The sequence below is a fragment of the Bufo bufo genome, chromosome 1 (assembly GCF_905171765.1).
Source record: "Bufo bufo chromosome 1, aBufBuf1.1, whole genome shotgun sequence".
NCBI lineage: Eukaryota > Metazoa > Chordata > Amphibia > Anura > Bufonidae > Bufo > Bufo bufo.
Window position 1 is genome coordinate 441,880,056 of NC_053389.1, and position 18,616 is coordinate 441,898,671.

Consider the following 18,616-nt stretch of genomic DNA (forward strand, 5'->3'; position numbering starts at 1 on the left):
CTCCCCTGGGGCCTAGGCCATGCCGTAAAGTGAAAGACCGTGACAGCTGCTGCGCGTTCAGCAACCTTCAGTGTACTGCCCAGAAAACAACTCATAGGCGGTAAGTAAATCAGCATTGGCTCACCTCACCTATTATACTGTATACTGTATAATTTATACATGTCATTCAGGAGCATGGAAAAGCTGGGTGATGATTTTTTTCACCTAGCTTTTCCATGCTCCTGAATTGCATATCTGCTTATAGGCATATATATCTTTATAATAGCTGAGCCTGATCTATTATAAACAGATATGCCATTTAGGAGCATGGAAAAGCTAGGTGAGAAATAGTCACCTAGCTCTTCAATGCTCCTGAGTGGTATATCTGCTTATAATAGATCAGCTATTACAGACAGATATACCTAAAGGCAGATCTGCCATTCAGGAGCATGGAAAAGTTAGGTGACTGTTTCTCACCTAGCTTTTCCATGCTCCTGAATGGCAGATCTGCATATAATAGCTTGGCTATTATAACAATGTATGCATATAAGCAGATATGCCATTCAGGAGCATGGAAAAGCTAGGTGACTATTTCTTGCCTACCCATCTTTTCCAAGCTCCTCAATGGCATATCTGCTTATAATAGATTAGCTTTTATAAACACATATGCCATTCAGGAACATGGAAAATCTAGACGTGAATAGCTTTTTCATGCTCCTGAATGACATATCCAGCAGCACTAGTTAACTCCTTGGGGGGTGGCTATACATAATACAGCCATCTATATAGATGGCTGTATATTTAAACTGTGGCCAGAGATGTACACTTAGGCTAAGTTCACACAGCAGATTTTTCACACGCAAACCCGTGCAAAAATCTGCTTCAAAATGACGCATAAACTTTAGTCCAATAGACTTGAATGGGATTACGCAGACCCGTTCACACTTCAAACTTTATGCATGCGTATTTTCACATGTGTAATTTTGCGTAAATTCACACTTTATTTGTGCTATAAAAAGTTGCTCTGCGTTGCGTTTTCATTTTCTATAAAAAGGCCCATTAAAATCTTCTGCACCAGGCCCATGATGCTCTTAATCCGGCCTTGATCAGGGGGCTACAAATGGGACATGGTGTAAAAAAAAAACAGTCCAGCAAAACCTGCCTTCCAAAAACCGTATGGCATTCCTTTCCTTCTGTGCCCTTCCGTGTGCCCGTAAAGTAGTTTACGACCACATATGGGGTGTTTCTGTAAACTACAGAATCAGGGCCATAAATATTGAGTTTGGTTTGGCTGTTAACCCTTGCTTTGTAACTGGAAAAAAATTATTAAAATGGAAAATCTGCCAAAAAAGTGAAATTTTGAAATTGTATCTCTATTTTCCATTAATTATTGTGGAACACCTAAAGGGTTAACAAAGTTTGTAAAATCAGTTTTGAATACCTTGAGGGGTGTAGTTTATAGAATAGGGTCATTTTTGGGTGGTTTCTATTATGTAAGCCTTGCAAAGTGACTTCAGACCTGAACTGGTCCCTAAAAATTGGGTTTTTGAAAATTTCTGAAAAATTTCAAGATTTGCTTCTAAACTTCTAAGCCTTGTAACATCCCCAAAAAATGTAATATCATTCCCAAAATGATCCAAACATGAAGTAGACATATGGGGCATGTAAAGTAATAACTATCTTTGGAGGTATTACTATGTATTATACAAGTAGAGAAATTGAAACTTGGAAATTTGCAATTGTTTACAAATTTTTGGTATATTTGGTATTTTTTTCATAAATAAAAATGAATTTTTTGGACTTCATTTTACCAGTGTCATGAAGTACAATATGTGACGAAAAAACAATCTCAGAATGGCCTGGATAAGTCAAAGCGTTTTAAAGTAATCAGCACTTAAAGTGACACTGGTCAGATTTGCAAAAAATGGCCAAGTCCTTAAGGTGAAATAAGGTTCCTTAAGGGGTTAAACATCAATTATGGTAAACATACAAGTGAAAGAAAGATGCAGAAGAAGACGATGATGTAAATTATGTAAAATATTATGCAGAACTGTAATCATTTTCTATCGGTTTATTACATTAGACATTGCCTTGTTTCATCTGCTAATGTAATATTATGAAATGAAGGAGAAACTAAATTATCAGCGCATTCCGGTATAACTGGAAACCTTTTCAGAAATCGCTCATTAGTGATTGGGTTATGAAGCTTATCTTGTTACCTGATGCCAGTGCTCGCCATCCTGTGACTTTCCAGTTTTTAAGCTACAATTCCCATCAGTCCCGATAGCAATATAATTTCAAAGCAGCTGAAGAGTCACAAGCTGGAAACCATAACCCAATGCAACGAAGACAGTCAGTCAAGAGAAAATAGTTTAGAGATATAGTAGTAACATCCCATTTTTTCCCAGAAATACAAGCAGAACTTAACAGGGGAAATTTATGAAAGTGGTTTAAAGTAGAACTGGCTTAGTTGCCCATAGCAACCAATCAGATTCCACCTTTCATTTTCCAATGGAGCTGTCAAAAATGAAAGGTGGATTCTGATTCTGAACTAAGCCAGTTTTACTTTACACCACTTTGATAAATCTCCCCTATATATGTGCAGCATTGTATTTGTAGTATTCAGTAACAACTAGAGAACTTTAAATGTCAATCTTTTACATGATCACTTAGATCACTTTCATATCTTACTTACAATTACAAATTTCTTCTCAGGGTGATGATTCAATCCTGAATTTAGGAGCCAAGCAGATCTAAAACATATGTGCACCTGTGTTGCCAAGGAGATATTTTCAATATTTTTGTGAGGCTTAATTTTAGTCTAAGTGGGCATCTTTTTCACATATTTCAGTGTCAGCAGGGTTTTCTTTGGACCACTACAGAGCACAGTGAGACAGAATATGGTGACCCAAGTTTTCTATGTGTGGAATTAGGTTTCATGACGTAAAGACTGCTTACAGTAAGTCACATTGCTAATGAATGTACAGAAATCTTGCATTGTGAATCAATATATTCAGCTGATAGACCACGTGTGTACTGTGGATAATGAATCCCATGTATCTTAAAGTTTTTCATGTTATACTGAATGTAAAATTTGAAATTGTGTTTTATTTATTAACTTTTTCAAATTATTTTAAAAAATAATATACAGGGCTGCCCATAATTATTTATATCCCTTGCAAATTTAGACTTTAAGTTACTTTTATTCAACCAGCAAGTAATTTTTTGGACGGGAAATGACATAGGTGTCTCCCAAAAGATAATAAGACGATGTTCAAGAGGCATTATTGTGGAAAAAAAACATTGCTCAGCTTTTATTTACATTTGAGCAAAAAGTGTCCAGTCCAAAATTATTCATACCCTTATAAATAATCAATAGAAAAGCATTATTGGCTATTACAGAAATCAAACGCTTCCTATAATTGCAGACCAGATTTCTGCATGTCTCCACAGGTATTTTTGCCCATTCATCTTTAGCAATGAGCTCCACATCTTTCAGGTTGCAGGGTCTTCTTGCCATCACCCTGCTCTTTTGCTCCCTCCACAGATTCTCAATTGGATTCAAGTCTGGACTCTGGCTGGGCCACTCCAAAACGTTAATGTTGTTGTCTGCTAACCATTTCTTCACCACTTTTGCTGTATGTTTTGGTTCATTGTCATGCTGAAATGTCCACTGCTGCCCAAGGCCAAGTTTCTCTGCAGACTGCCTGATGTTGTCGTTAAGAATCCTCATGTATTGCTCTTTTTTCATGGTGCCGTTTATTAGTGTTTAGGTTCCCTGGTCTATTGGCTGAAACCCCCCACCCCCCAAAGCATTAGGTTCCCACCACCATGTTTGACAGTGGGGATGGTGTTCTTTGGGTTGAAGGCTTCTCCTTTTTTACGCCAAATAAAGGAAACATCAATGTGACCAAACAATTACATTTTTACTTCATCTGACCATAATACAGAAGACCAGAAGTCTTCTTCTTTGTCCAGATGAGCTTTTGCAAAGGGAAAGCGAGCTTATGTGTGCCTTATCTGGAGAAGTGGCGTCCTCCTTGGTCTGCATCCGTGGAACCCAGCAGTGTGCAGTGTTCGTTCGATTGTCTGCCTTGAGACATTGCCACCAGCAGAGCCCAGATTGACCAGGATGGCCTTGGTGGTGATCCTTGGATTCGTTTTCACCTCTCTAACTATCCTCCTGGCCAGCACAGGTGTCCCTTTTGGCTTCCGACCTATGTCATTTCCCATCAAAAAATTACTTGCTGTTTGAATAAAAGTATCTTTAAGTCAAAATTTGCCAGGGGTATGAATCATTATGGGCAGCAATGTATATTAATTGTTAGTGTAAAGATCCAGATAATGCTTCCAGTATCTAAATGGGTTCAGCAGTAGTTTAGATGCTGTGAAAAGAAGCTGATCCATTGTTGTGAGGAATCCTTGATTAAATGATTAAATAAATTTCCTTTGCAATGAAGTATTCTACTATTCTGGGGGCTTTGACCTTTTAACTGATGCCTTTGTGCACCTATATAAGCCATATATAGTGCATTCAGAAAGTCTTCAGACCCTTTCTCTTTTTTCACATTTTGTTATGTTGTGGCTGGAGATGAGCTAATTTTAAAAAAATTTGATTCGCCGTTTCGCCAACTTTTTGGGGAAAAAATTGGTTCGATCTGAATTTATTTGCGGCAAATTACGTTAAAAACTGCTATTTCCTGGCTGCAGAGAGCCTTTATAGTGGTGTAGAACACTGTGCCTTACAGTAACACGCATAGGGAGTCTGCTTTGGTAGTGAAATACTTTGTAATACTGTGAGTCCATATGACATGCAGATGACAGGCGTCGCTCTTAGAATCACTGCACACTTCACTGACCAAATAACTCAAGTATGAACCTTACGGGTCGATGTTAGCGTCAAGAAGAAGCGCACTCCTTTTACACTGTCGTCAGCTGATTCCACATAGATATCTACAGAACCTGCTCTATTAAATGCTTATATAAGTAAAGCCCACTGACAGAGTGTAGAGGGTGTCAGCAGTAAGTTTGTGTTGACATCACTGATTATTTTGCCCTTCCTCTGATCCGTCAGAGCAATAACCCACAAAAAAAGGATCCTGTCTGTGGAGCATCCGCCTTTACTCGGTCAGCATTTGGTCAGTAAACTTTCAGTATTGCTGATGCCAAGAAAAACCATGAGTGGATCCAAAACAGAGATGACATGTGAACAGAATATTTGCATGTCTTCTTGTGTGTTGTACCCACTCCTGTTTTTGGCTACCAAATCACAAGCCAATTCTTTTTTTTTTTGGAACGGGGAGAAAAAAATAAGTTTATTTAACAAACAGGACATTAATACACATAAAATACAACACAGAAGGTGCAAAACCACAAGATTTAAAAGAGAAACAAAAAAAAAAAAAGGTGCTTCATCAACAAGAATGGATTTGACGACCAGTGTTAGGGTGACCACAATGGTAATGCATATTGACCATGAAATGTATGGGGTTATGGCTGATAACTGGAGGACAGTCCAGCAAACATGCCGACTCCAGCTCATTCCTACAGTGTAGGCTACACAATCACAGCTGGAAGATAACTGATAGGTACAGGCAACACCCAAAAATCTTCATAAATAAGCCTTAGTACTGTATGTGCAGGTCTCACAGCCGCTGTAACAGAACGGTAAGAAGCAGTATAACATGTAGTAAGCACTGCAGGGATCATGTCTAAGACATGTAAGATGTCCGGGGGGTCCCTAACATTGTGGACAAGGTCCGAGATGAGAGTCGTCCATGTGTTCAATACTGGATGTTATTGATGGCCAGCTCCGTGATGAATCCCAGCACTCGGATTAGGTAGTCCTTACTGAGGAACTTCACATTTTCTTCACAATGCGCTGATGCCACAGATGTCGTCACCTTGACGAGCTGGGTTGCTGATAAGGGGATTCTAAAGTGTCTGAAGAATTGCAAGTAAAGACATGGAATAAACTGTCCACTTCCTCCAACGTGACCTCGTCCTTTGATTTATGAATATCATTCTATAAAGTCTTGAAGTCCTCTGAGTGTATGGCATAAGAAATGTCCATGCGAGGTTCGACGGGCACAGAGAAAACAAGCTCTGTGGCCGACACTGATCCAGACACGTCATACCTGGTCCACATCGCTGCTAGCCATGTAAGGTCCTGAGAACTGATCACCAGCTTAACAAAACAACAGTCAATGTTTCTTTGGAACCACATCCCTACGATAGCCGTGAGCGCCTCGGAGCCGTTATAGCAGGAAGAGCGGGAGGCAAGCAAAAGTCTCTGGTAACACCTCCAATAGATCGTCCTCTGTGTACATCCCACAAAACCAACCTGTCCACACAATCCGGTCCTCTGTGTTTGCCTTGGTGAGTGGAGGCTTGGATGAAAGCTGTATGAGCACAGCCAGTGGATCTCTGTCCTTTCCTTTGAGTCCAGGTAAACATTAAAAATGGCAAGACCCTTCTGCTTCTCGACTGCTATTTGGGCAGACAGGTGCTTGGAATACTCTTTCAGTCTGTTGTATGAGAAATTATACATCGGTGTCATGCTGTACAGAGTCCATTGCTTTTGAAGGAGCAAAGCAGCCTGTGCCGGATCAAGAGTTTCCTCCAAGGGGTTGCACTGTGGGATTTTTCTTTTAGACAAGCTTCGAAATGCAGACCGTCGACGTACAGAGGTCAAGCTTCCGGGAGCATACCTCAGGGCTGTGAAAATGACTGCTCCTTCGTGCTAATGACCGACTTCTGGGGGTTAACACCCCATCGGTTGGTGTTTGCATATCCTTGCGATAAATGATGTTCCCGTTCACTGACTGTAAACAGAGATCTTGACAGACAAATGTATCAAACTCTGCTGCCATCTTTCTAGACGCCACATCTCCAGTCCCCAGACCAGCCAGATTTACCAGCATCTGTTCCAGGACATGAAGCAGTGGAATGACATTGTTCATCCTGTAGTCCTGGCGACTGACAAATAATGTGGCCTCCTCAAAGGGCCTGAGCAAACGGCAGGTGTCACGCATGAGCTGCCATTGGCTGACATCGAAGTTACACAGGAGACTACTCCTGTCCACTTTGATCATCAATAAATCGTTGAAGGCCTTTCTCTGTTCGTACAGTCGGTCCAACAAGAAGAAAAACTGCTACAAGAGGACATAGTTTTAAATTAGAGGGGCAAAGGTTTAAAAGTAATATCAGGAAGTATTACCTTACTGAGAGAGTAGTGGATGCATGGAATAGCCTTCCTGCAGAAGTGGTAGCTGCAAATACAGTGAAGGAGTTTAAGCATGCATGGGATAGGCAGAAGGCCATCCTTCATATAATATAGGGCCAAGGGATATTCATAGTATTCAGTATATTGGGCAGACTAGATGGGCCAAATGGTTCTTATCTGCCGACACATTCTATATGGAGGGTGGAATTCCAACGGTGTGGAAACGCTGCATGTCAGCCTATGTTGGGGGATGCCGTTCTGCCGCTGTAGCTGAAGGAGGGTGTGCTTTGCGGTGTACGAGTGGCTGAAGTGCATGCAGAGTTTCCTGGCCATTTTTAGGATTTCTTGCAGATGGATGGAAGACTTCAGGAACCGCTTGACAACCAGATTGAACACATTTGCCATGCAGGGTGCATGGATCAGCCCTCCTTGACGCAGTGCCAACACCATGTTATTTCCATTGTCAGTCACCATGGTTCCGATTTTGAGTTGTCGCGGAGAAAGCCAGGATTCGATTTCTTGATGAAGGACTCGGAGCAGTTCCTCACCTGTGTGACTCACCCAGGCAAACCAGGTGCAGAACAGTGTGAGAGTGATGAGCGGGGAGGTGTACAATCACCCATAGATTTTACGAAAAAAAGCCAGTGTCACTTTAAAGAATTTCACCACTAAGTAATTCGGTCCATACCACAAAAGGAGGTGTACAATCACCCATAAATTTTACAAAAAAAAGCCTGTGTCACATAAAGAATTTCACCACTCAGTAATTCGGTCCATACTGCAAAAGGAGGTGTACAATCACCCATAAATTTTATGAAAAAAAGCCAGTGTCACATAAAAAATCTCAACGCAAAAAGGGCTTTGCCACATATAACTGCACTGCTGAACAGCAAGTAGGCCCTTAACTTTTACACTACATAAGGCTTTTTAACATATAAGTGCAACGCTGAACGACTAATATATATTTCTTTTGCCTACAGAGTCCTTTTGTTATGCACAGGGAGCAAGAATGTTGCACACAATTCTGATGGAACTCCTGATCTTAAGAAACTGGACTTGGACTCCTAAGCAGAGGCTCTCCTGTCATGTCTTGTGTGCTGTGGAGATCGAATGCAGACGGAGCAGATAAAAACACATGAATATTTTAAACTTACTGAAGCTGCTTGATTTAATTGTGAATAGATGGTAAAGGCAAAGTCTGCTGGTGTGTTGTCATCAGTGTCTTCATTATGTTTACTGCAGGACCCAGGATGACGGAATTCGGTCCATACAGCAAAAGGACGTGTACAGTCACCCATGAATTTTCCCCAAAAAAGCCTGTTTCACAGAATTTTTTTTACCACTACTAAATTCAGTCCATACAGCAAAAGGAGGTGTACAATCACCCATGAATTTTGCCAAAAAACCTGTTTCATAGAAAGAATTTCACCACTACGTAATTCGGTCCATACAGCAAAAGGAGGTGTACAGACACCCAGGAATTTTCCAAAGAAAAGCCTGTTTCACACAAAAAATTTCACCACTACGTAATTCGGTCCATACAGCAAAAGGAGATGTACAATCACCCATGAATTTTCCCCAAAAAAGCCTGTTTCACCCAAAAAATTTCACCATTAAGTAGGGTTGAGTGAACCCGAACTGTAAAGTTTGGGTTCGGACCGAACTTTAGTATTTTTGGAACCCGGACCTGAACCTGAACATTTCAGTAAAGGTTTGGGTTCAAGTTCGATGTTCGGCGATTTATTAGCGCTTTTTGAAAGGCTGCAGAGCAGCCAATCAACAAGTGTTTAACTGTGTGACCTTAGAAGCCATCACAGCCATGCCTACTAATGGCAGGGCTGTTATTGGCCAGTGCAGCATGTGACCCAGCCTCTATATAAGCTGGAGTCACGTAGCGCTGCACGTCACTCTGCTGTGCTTAGTGTAAGGAGAGGATGATGCTGCTGCTGTGAGGGAGAGAATAGGACAGAATCTGTTATCAGAACTCCAATTGAACTCAGCGATCTACAGTACATAGATATAGTTGTGTGGGTGAAGTGCACAATATTTTTACCCTGCCCTGAGCCCAGTGCCAGAGAAAAATAACTTTTATCCGTCTGTTAGTTAGGTGGGCGGCAGCGGCCATTTTATGCAAGCTCAGTGCACCAGCACTGCATCTGTGCTTTTGTGACATTCAAATCCAAGCTTGAAATATTGCAATAATAATGTGGCTTTGAAAAAACACCCATTTTTGGCAATATCCAACATCTGGTGCCTTTGCAGGATTAGTCAGTGTGCAATTTAAGCTAGAAATACAGCTATAATTTTCTGGGTTTTTAAAAACACCCTTTTGGGGCAAAATACACTATTTTACAGCCCTTGCAGCATCTGCACGTGTGAAATTCAAGCGTTAAATACAGCTTTCATATTCTGTTAGTAAAAAAACACCCTTTTTTTTGAAAAATACCTAATATTGCAGCCCTTGTTGCATCTGTGATTGTTAAAAACAAGTTATAAAAACTTCAATAATTTTCTGGCTTTGAAAAAACACCAATTTTTGGCAACATCCAACATCTGGTGCCTTTGCAGGATTAGTCAGTGTGCAATTTAAGCTAGAAATACAGCTATAATTTTCTGGGTTTTTAAAAACACCCTTTTTTTTGCAAAATACACAATTTTACAGCCCTTGCTGCATCAGCACGTGTGAAATTCAAGGGTTATATACTGCTGTCATATTCTGTTATTAAACAAACACCCATTTTGGGCAAAAAACTTTAATTGCGGCCTAGTCTACATCTGTACGTGTGAGATACACCCTTTACATACTGTGGTTCTATTCAGTTTTTAGAAAAACAGCCATTTTGGTCAAAAAAACTTAATTTGCGGCCTAGTCTGGTATCTTTAGATACTGTGGTTCTATTCAGTTATTTGAAAAACAACCATTTTGGGCAAAAAAACTTAAATTGCGGAGTAGTCTGGATCTGTACGTGTGAGATACACACTTTAGATACTGTGGTTGTATTCTTCTATTAATAAAACACCATTTTTGGGCAAAATACACAATTTTACAGCCCTTGCTGCATCAGCTCGTGTGAAATTCAAGGGTTATATACTGCTGTCATATTCTGTTATTAAACAAATTCCCATTTTAGGCAAAAACTTTAATTGCGGCCTAGTCTACATCTGTACGTATGAGATACACCCTTTACATACTGTGGTTCTATTGTGTTATTTGAAAAACAGCCATTTTGGGCAAGAAACTTAAATTGCAGTCTAGTCTGGATCTGTACGTGTGAGATACACACTTTAGATACTGTGGTTCTATTCAGTTATTTGAAAAACAACCATTTTGGGCAAAAAACGTAAATTGCGGCCTAGTCTAGATCTGAAGTGTGGATCTGTACACACTTTAGATACTGTAGTAATATTCTTCTATTAATAAAACATCCTTTTTGGGCAAAACACACAATTTTACAGCCCTTGCTGCATCAGTACATGTGAAATTCAAGGGTTATATACTGCTGTCATATTCTTTTATTAAACAAACACCCATTTTGGGCAAAAAAACTTTAATTGCGGCCTAGTCTGCATCTGTACGTGTGAGATACAACCTTTACATACTGTCGTTAATTAAACACCCATTTAGGGCAAGATCCTAAATTTGAGAAATATGAGGAGAGTGTCAAATAAGGGACGTGGCCCAGGTCGTGGTGCTGCTGTTGGAGCTCCTGTTGCAGGGAGAGGACGTGGTCGATCTGTGCCAGCTACACGCACAAGTGAAACACCTTCCTCAGGTGCGAGTACGCGACAGAACCTGCAGCGTTATTTGGTCGGGCCTAATGGTGAGGCCAGAACAAGTACAGGCGATTGTAGATTGGGTTGCTGACTGCCTCCAGTTCCTTCACATTGTCTCCCACCCAGTCTCCTGCTGAAAGATCAGAGTTGGCATCTGAAGCCGATGTCCATCAGTCTTTCACCTCACCCCCTTGCAAATCAGCCAAGCAGTCTGAGCCCCAAGTCATGCAGCAGTCTCTTCTGCTTTTTGATGACTCTGTTAGCAGGGTTTCCCAGGGCCATCCACCTATCCCTGCCCCAGAAGTTGAAGAGATTGAGTGCACCGATGCCCAACCACTTATCTTTCAAGATGAGTACATGGGAGGACCATCGCAGCACGTCTCGGATGATGACAAAACACAGGTGCCAACTGCTGGGGCTTTCTGCAGTGTGCAGACCGAGGGCAGGGGTGAAAACTGGGTGGAAGATGATGTGGAGGACGATGAGGTCCTCGACCCCACATGGAATCAAGGTCATGCGAGTGACCTATGTAGTTCGGAGGAAGAGGCGGTGGTCGCACAGAGCCACCAGCACAGCAGAAGAGGGAGCAGGGTGCAAAAGCGGAGCGGGGGTTCTGGGGGGGGGCTTAGGGGGTGGGCGGGGCTGACTGATTCACGTGCATAACAAAACACAAGGTGCATATTAAAATATATAACACTATATAATGACTATATAAACTTACTATGGTCTCTGCTGCACTGGTCTCTGCTGCACTGTACCGTATTTTTCGCCCTATAAGATGCACCTAGTTTTAGAGGAGAACAATAAGAAAAAAATATTTTTCATTACACCTCAGGTCAGACCAGCAATCAGACCCCCAATGTTAATCAGACCTCAGATCAGACCCCCAATGGCTCAGATCAACCCCCCCAATGTCAGCCATAAACCCCCCCAATGTCAGCCATAAACCCCCCAATGTCAGCCATAAGCCCCCATTAGCCCCTCATGTCAGCCATAAGCCCCCCATTAGCCCCCATTAGCCCCTCATGTCAGCCATAAGCCCCCCATTAGCCCCTCAATGTCAGCCCCAAGCCCCCATTAGCCCCTCATGTCAGCCATAAGCCCCCCATTAGCCCCTCATGTCAGCCATAAGCCCCCATTAGCCCCTCATGTCAGCCATAAGCCCCCATTAGCCCCTCATATCAGCCATAAGCCCCCATTAGCCCCTCATGTCAGCCATAAGCCCCCCATTAGCCCCTCATGTCAGCCATAAGCCCCCCCTTTAGCCCCTCATGTCAGCCATAAGCCCCCCATTTTTTTGAGTGTGTTATTGCAAACATAAAACTTTAAAAAAAAATAATCAATAAAGATAAATATTTTATTATCAGTTAGGGACCCCTATAGGGATTGTAGGTCTCAATAGACCATTGGTGCATGAATATAAATATCCCGAGGGTCTCTAAAAGGGACTTTGTGTAAAAGACCCCCCCCATTAGCCCCTCATGTCAGCCATAAGCCCCCATTAGCCCCTCATGTCAGCCCCATGTCCCTCATGTCAGCCATCAGCCCCCAGTGCAAATAAAATAAAAAAAACACTTACCTCTCCTGCTCCTGGTCACCATCGTAATCCTCTTCATTCTGCTGTCGGCTGGCTGTGTATAGCGGCGCACAGCGTGAGGTCACAGAGAGACCTCACGCTGTGGCAGCCATGCACAGCCGATAGCCGAGCCGAGGACCAGGAAGTGGTGAGTACAGATCCTTCACCGCTCCCTGGTCCTTCTGTACTAATGAAGCGCTTCCATAATGGAAGCGCTTGATTAGTACAGAGTTAAAGACTGCCCTGATCGCCGCGGCCCGGCTAACAATCCTCCACGGCCCGGCGGTTGGGGACCGCTGCTCTAGACAGTACGCCTGCTACTGCCCACCGTAGCAAGGAACCAAGCACACCAAAGCCAGCTGCAAGGAGTTCCCTGTCGTGGCAGTTCTTCAGACAATGTGCTGACGACAAGACTCGAGTGGTTTGCACGCTGTGCAATCAGAGCCTGAAGCGTGGCATAAACGTTCTCAACCTGAGCACAACCTACATGACCAGGCATTTAAGTGCTAAGCACGAGCTGCAGTGGAGTAGACACCTCAAAAACCAAGAAAAGGTCTCTGGCTCCTCCTGCTTCCTCTTCTGCTGCAGTCTCGGACTCTTCATCCACCTCTGAAATGACAGTGCCATCTGCCACCCCGCAAACAGAGGATCTTCCAGCAACACCACCACCTGGGTCACCAAGAATCTTCCACATTGTCCCACGGAAGCGTTCAGCTCTCCATCTCCCAAACACTGGAGAGGAAGAGGAAGTACCCCCCTACCCACCCGCGATCCCTAGCCCTGAATGCCAGCATTTCAAAATGACTGGCCTTTGAAATGCTGTCATTCCGTCTGGTGGAGACGAATAGTTTTAAAGGCCTTATGGCGATGGCTGTCCCACAGTACGTCGTGCCCAGCCGCCACTACTTTTCAAGGCGAGCCATCCCTTCCCTGCACAACCAAGTAGGGGACAAAATCAGGTATGCACTGCGCAACGCCATCTACGTGAAGCAGTAAGCACGGTCAGGGCCGTTATATCTCCATAACAGCACACTGGGTAAATGCAGTGGCGGCTGGGCCTGAGGCGGATAGCAGTTTGGCTCATGTCCTTCCACCACCGAGGATTGCAGGGCGCTTCAGTTTGCCTCCTGTTGCTTCCTCATCCTCTACCAGCTTCTCATCCGGTCAGCGTAACACCTTCACCACCACCTTCAGCACAGCCAGGGGTAAACTTTTTATAACTTATCTGTTTGGGGGACAAACCCCACACCGCGCAGGAGCTGTGGACGGGCCTTGAACAATAGACCGATGAGTGTCAGCCTCAAGCCCGGCCTGGTGGTGTGCGATAATGGGCGAAATCTCGTAGCAGCTCTGGGACTAGCCGGTTTGACACACATCCCTTGCCTGGTGCATGTGCTGAATTTGGTGGTGCAGAGATTCCTTAAAAATTACCCCGATATGTCAGAGCTGCTGCATAAAGTGCGGGCCGTCTGTGCGCGCTTTCGGCGTTCTCACCCTGCTGCTGCTCGCCTGTCAGCGCTGCAGCGTAACTTCGGCCTTCCCGCTCACCGCCTCATATGCAACGTACCCACAAGGTGGAACTCGACCTTGCACATGCTGGCCAGACTGTGCGAGCAGCAGCAGGCGATAGTGGAGTTTCAGCTGCAGCACGCACGGGTGAGTCGCTCGGCGGAATAGCACCACTTCACCACCAATGACTGGGCCTCCATGCGAGACCTGTGTTCCTTGTTGCGCTGTTTCGAGTACTCCACCAACATGGCCAGTGTGTCGATAACGCCGTTCTCAGCGTAACTATCCCACTTCTATGCCTCCTTGAAAAAACGCTGCTGGCGATGATGGAAGAGGATGTGGCACAGGAGGAGGAAGAGGGATCATTTCGTAGGGTTTCCGGCCAGTCATTAACAAGTAGAGATGGCCTTGCGGTTCGTCCGGCGGTCGTTTCGCGCTGAACATATGGAGAAATTCGCGCCCGTCATATTCTTTTACATTGTGAAGAACTTTGACCCATGACACATCCATCAGGTGGTACAGGACAGCCAATTGAGACATTTCAGCACATAGACATATCCCCTACCTTATAAATAAACCTGATCTGGCCGCCATTTTACATTCAGTGTTTTGCCAGTGTAGGGAGAGATTGCTGTGTGGAGCAGGGACAGGCTGTTAGGGACACCAAACGCTAGCTATTTGGGCCACAAATGTCATTTTAAGCACTAGTATAGGTGTGCTATTGATATGTGTGATACACAGAGGGGTGCGATATACTTATAATATATTTTTATAATGAGTCAAAAACACATAGATCTATATAGTGATCACCTGGAAGTCAGGGGCCTAGGGGCTTACTAGGGCCATTTTTATATAGGGTAAGGTTCCGGACGGGGTCGCTCTTATCAGGGTGGGTGGTCTGTGGTTAGGCTATCAGGACCAAAATAGCACCCCCTTGTAGGGCAATATCAGGGACAGTTCTTTGCCCACCCTGTCCTTCAATACCACATCATCATCTAGCCCAGTGATGGATGTTTTTTTGCTTTCCCTCCTAGATTCATCGATGTGCACTGGAACCCCCCGGATTGTGGTAGGACATATGGTTTCTGATTTGGTGCCGCCGAGCACCTGATTTAGTGCCGCCGAGCACTTGTTATTGCTTACCACATCTATGCTTTTTGGTTAACTTTAATAATTTCATTTATTTTCATTTTTAGGGATATCTTTTCCATTCACACGTCCGCAAAATGGGTCCGCATCCATTCTGCAATTTTACGGAACGGGTGTGGACCCATTAATTTTCAATGGGGCCGGAATGTGCTGTCCGCATCTGCGGATCCGCACTTCCGCATCTGTGCTTCCGTTTCCGCAAAAAAATAGAACATGTCCTATTCTTGTCCGCAATTGCAGACAAGATTAGACATTTTCTATTATAGTGTCGATGATGTGCGGTCCACAAATTGCGGAATGCACATTGCCAGAGTCCGTATTTTGCGGATCCGCAAAACACTTACGGACGTGTGAATGGACCCTCATAGTAAAATTATTAAAGGTTACGTTTTATCTTCATGTATATTCTAATAGATTGCCTTCCTTGTACAATGTTATAATATACTTTCTATGTTAGAAAGTATATTATAGTGCATTTGTATTGTGCGGCAGTTGTGTGCGGTTCTGCTGCAATACTGAAGGTATATAGAGGGACAAGCGTTATTGGAACAAATAAGTCGTCCCCCAAAAAAACTGATTGAAGCGGGGTGTTATATACCAATATACTTTCTTTATAGTGCATTTGGGTACTTTATAGTGCATTTGCGCATGCGCGTATGCGAAAATTATATTGTCGATATTTTGCATTGAAAACAAAAATGAATGGAGATTGCAAATTCATAATACATCTGGTATGCCACTGTCCATGTTGTGGGACTATTTGTGCACTTCTAGTAATTATTTCTTGGCTGCAAATATGAGCTGAAGGTTTTTCAGGTTCGCCTGCCATTAAAATGAATGGGACCCGCCGCGAACTTGCGGTTCGCGAACATTTGATCACGTTCGCGAACTGCCCCGGCAGATGTTCATCCATCACTATTCACAAGTGGCTCCTAGGGTGGGTTCCTGCACCCACAAACGCCAGGTACACAATTGTCCAGCCAGGGCATAGTTCTGGAGGATGACGAGCTGGAGGATGAGGAGGAGGAGATGGAGGAGGAGGAACCATGTTCACAGCAGGGTGGCACCCAGACCAGCTCATGGCCATCACTGGTGCGTGGCTGGGGGGATACAGAGGACACAGACGATACACCTCCCACAGAGGACAGCTTTTCGTTGCCTCTGGGCAGCCTGGCACACATGAGCGATTACATGCTGCAGTGTCTCCGCAACGACCGCCGAGTTGCCCACATTCTAACTTGTGCTGATTACTGGGTGGCCCCGCTGCTGGATCCCCATTACAAGGACAATGTACCGTCCGTAATTCCCTCACTGGAGCGTGATCGTAAGATGCGCGAGTACTAGCACACGCTGGTAGACGCGCTGCTGGTGGCATTCCCACCTGACAGCGGGGGCACGGTGGAAGCACAAGGCGAAGGCAGAGGATGAGGAAGAGGTCGCCAATGCAGCTAGGGCACCGCCAGCACCTCAGAAGGCAGGGTTAGCATTGCCGATATGTGGAAAAGCTTTGTCAGCACGCCACAACAACCAGCACCACCAGCTGATATGGAACGTCTTAACAGGAGGCAGCATTTCACCAACATGGTGGAGCAGTATGTGTGCACACGCCTAGACGTACTGAATGACGGGTCTGCCCCCTTCAACTTCTGGGTCTTCAAATTGGGCACATGGCCTGAGATTGCCCTTTACGCCTTGGAGGTGCTGGCCTGCCCAGCAGCCAGTGTATTATCTGAACGTGTGTTTAGCACGGCAGGGGGCGTCGTCACAGACAAGCGCAGCCGCCTGTCTACAGCCAATGTGGACAAGCTCACGTTCATTAAAATGAACCAGGCATGGATCCCACAGGACTTGTCCGTACCTTGTGCAGAATAGACATGTATACCGGCCTTAACCAGCCAATGTTATACTACAGCGCAATTGCTCATTCTTGTATTTTGGATATTTCACACTATTTTGGAGTGTACCATAATAAAAAATAAAAAAAATTAAAACCAAAAACCAGTGTTGGCTACCTCATCCTCCTCTACTGCCGCTTCCACCTACACCGCTACGTCCACGGCCTTCTAAAACTCCTACTCCATATGGAACTTCACCTCATAAATCAAATTTTTTTTTTTCATTTGTACATATTTTATTTTTTCATTTCACTACTTTGTCAGTTACATTTTCTGGTGAAATTCAGCAATTTTTGGGTGTGATGTACCACTGCTATACCTATTAGACCGGTAAAAAAATGTTTTGAATTTGTCAGTTACATTTTCGGGTGAAATTCACCAATGTTTGGGTGTGAAGTACCACTGCTATACCTAGTAGACAGGTTAAAAAAAAAAAAATTGTCAGTTACATTTTTTGGTGAAATTCACCAATTTTTGGGTGAGATGTACCACTGCTATGGGTTGACATTATACAATTTTAGACGTGAATAAACCCCTGCTCTGCATAGGTGACAGGGAATAAAATTTCTGTAATTCTTTTCTAATTGATGCGCGCCACCTCCTTTGATTCAATGCTTAAACTTTAACAAGTTGTACCACATTTGCGCTTCAATAATTTGTCCCACATTTCCGCTTTACTCTTTTGGCCAACATTTGCGCTTCAATACTTTGTCCCACATTTCCGCTTTACTCTTTTGGCCCACATTTGGGCTTCTGTAATTTGGTCCACATTTGCGCCTCAATAACTTTTCCCATATTTCCACTCGATCCCAATAATTTTTTATACATTTATCTCCCTTAAATTTGGTCTCTTTTTCTCACGCTCCCTCTCCGGCGTGGAACCCTGATTCGCCGATAACCGTGATCAACATGGTAGGCTCAGAAAAGAACATCGAAAGTTGATAGAGAAGATATCCAAATGGATGGTGGATGTCATTGGGGCACCTCTACATAGGTGACAGGAACATAAATTTAAAAAAATCGTCAATTACATTGTCAGGTGACATTTTTCAAATTTTGCCGGATAGAAACCCCTGCTCTGCATAGTTGACAGGGAATAAAATGTAAGAAATTCTTTATTAATTGATGCGCGACACATCCTTTCATTCAATGCTTAAACTTTAAAAGTTGTCCCACTTTTACGCTTTAATACTTTGTCCCGTATTTCCGCTCTATAATTTTAAATTTGAAAAAATTAATCCTCCCTTGGATGTGGCCTCTCTTTCTCACGCTCCCTCTCCGGCCTGGAACCCTGATTCCCCGCCACCCATGAATACCATGGTAGGCGCATAAAAGAACATCAAAAGTTGATAGAGCAGATATCAAATTGGATCGTGAACATCACAGGGATGTGCGACATGGTGGGGCAGTAAGTATGCACACGCCTACACGAACTGACTGACAGGGGTCAGCCCCTGCAACTTCTGGGTCTCCAAATTAGGCACATGGCCTGAGCTTGCCCTTTACCAC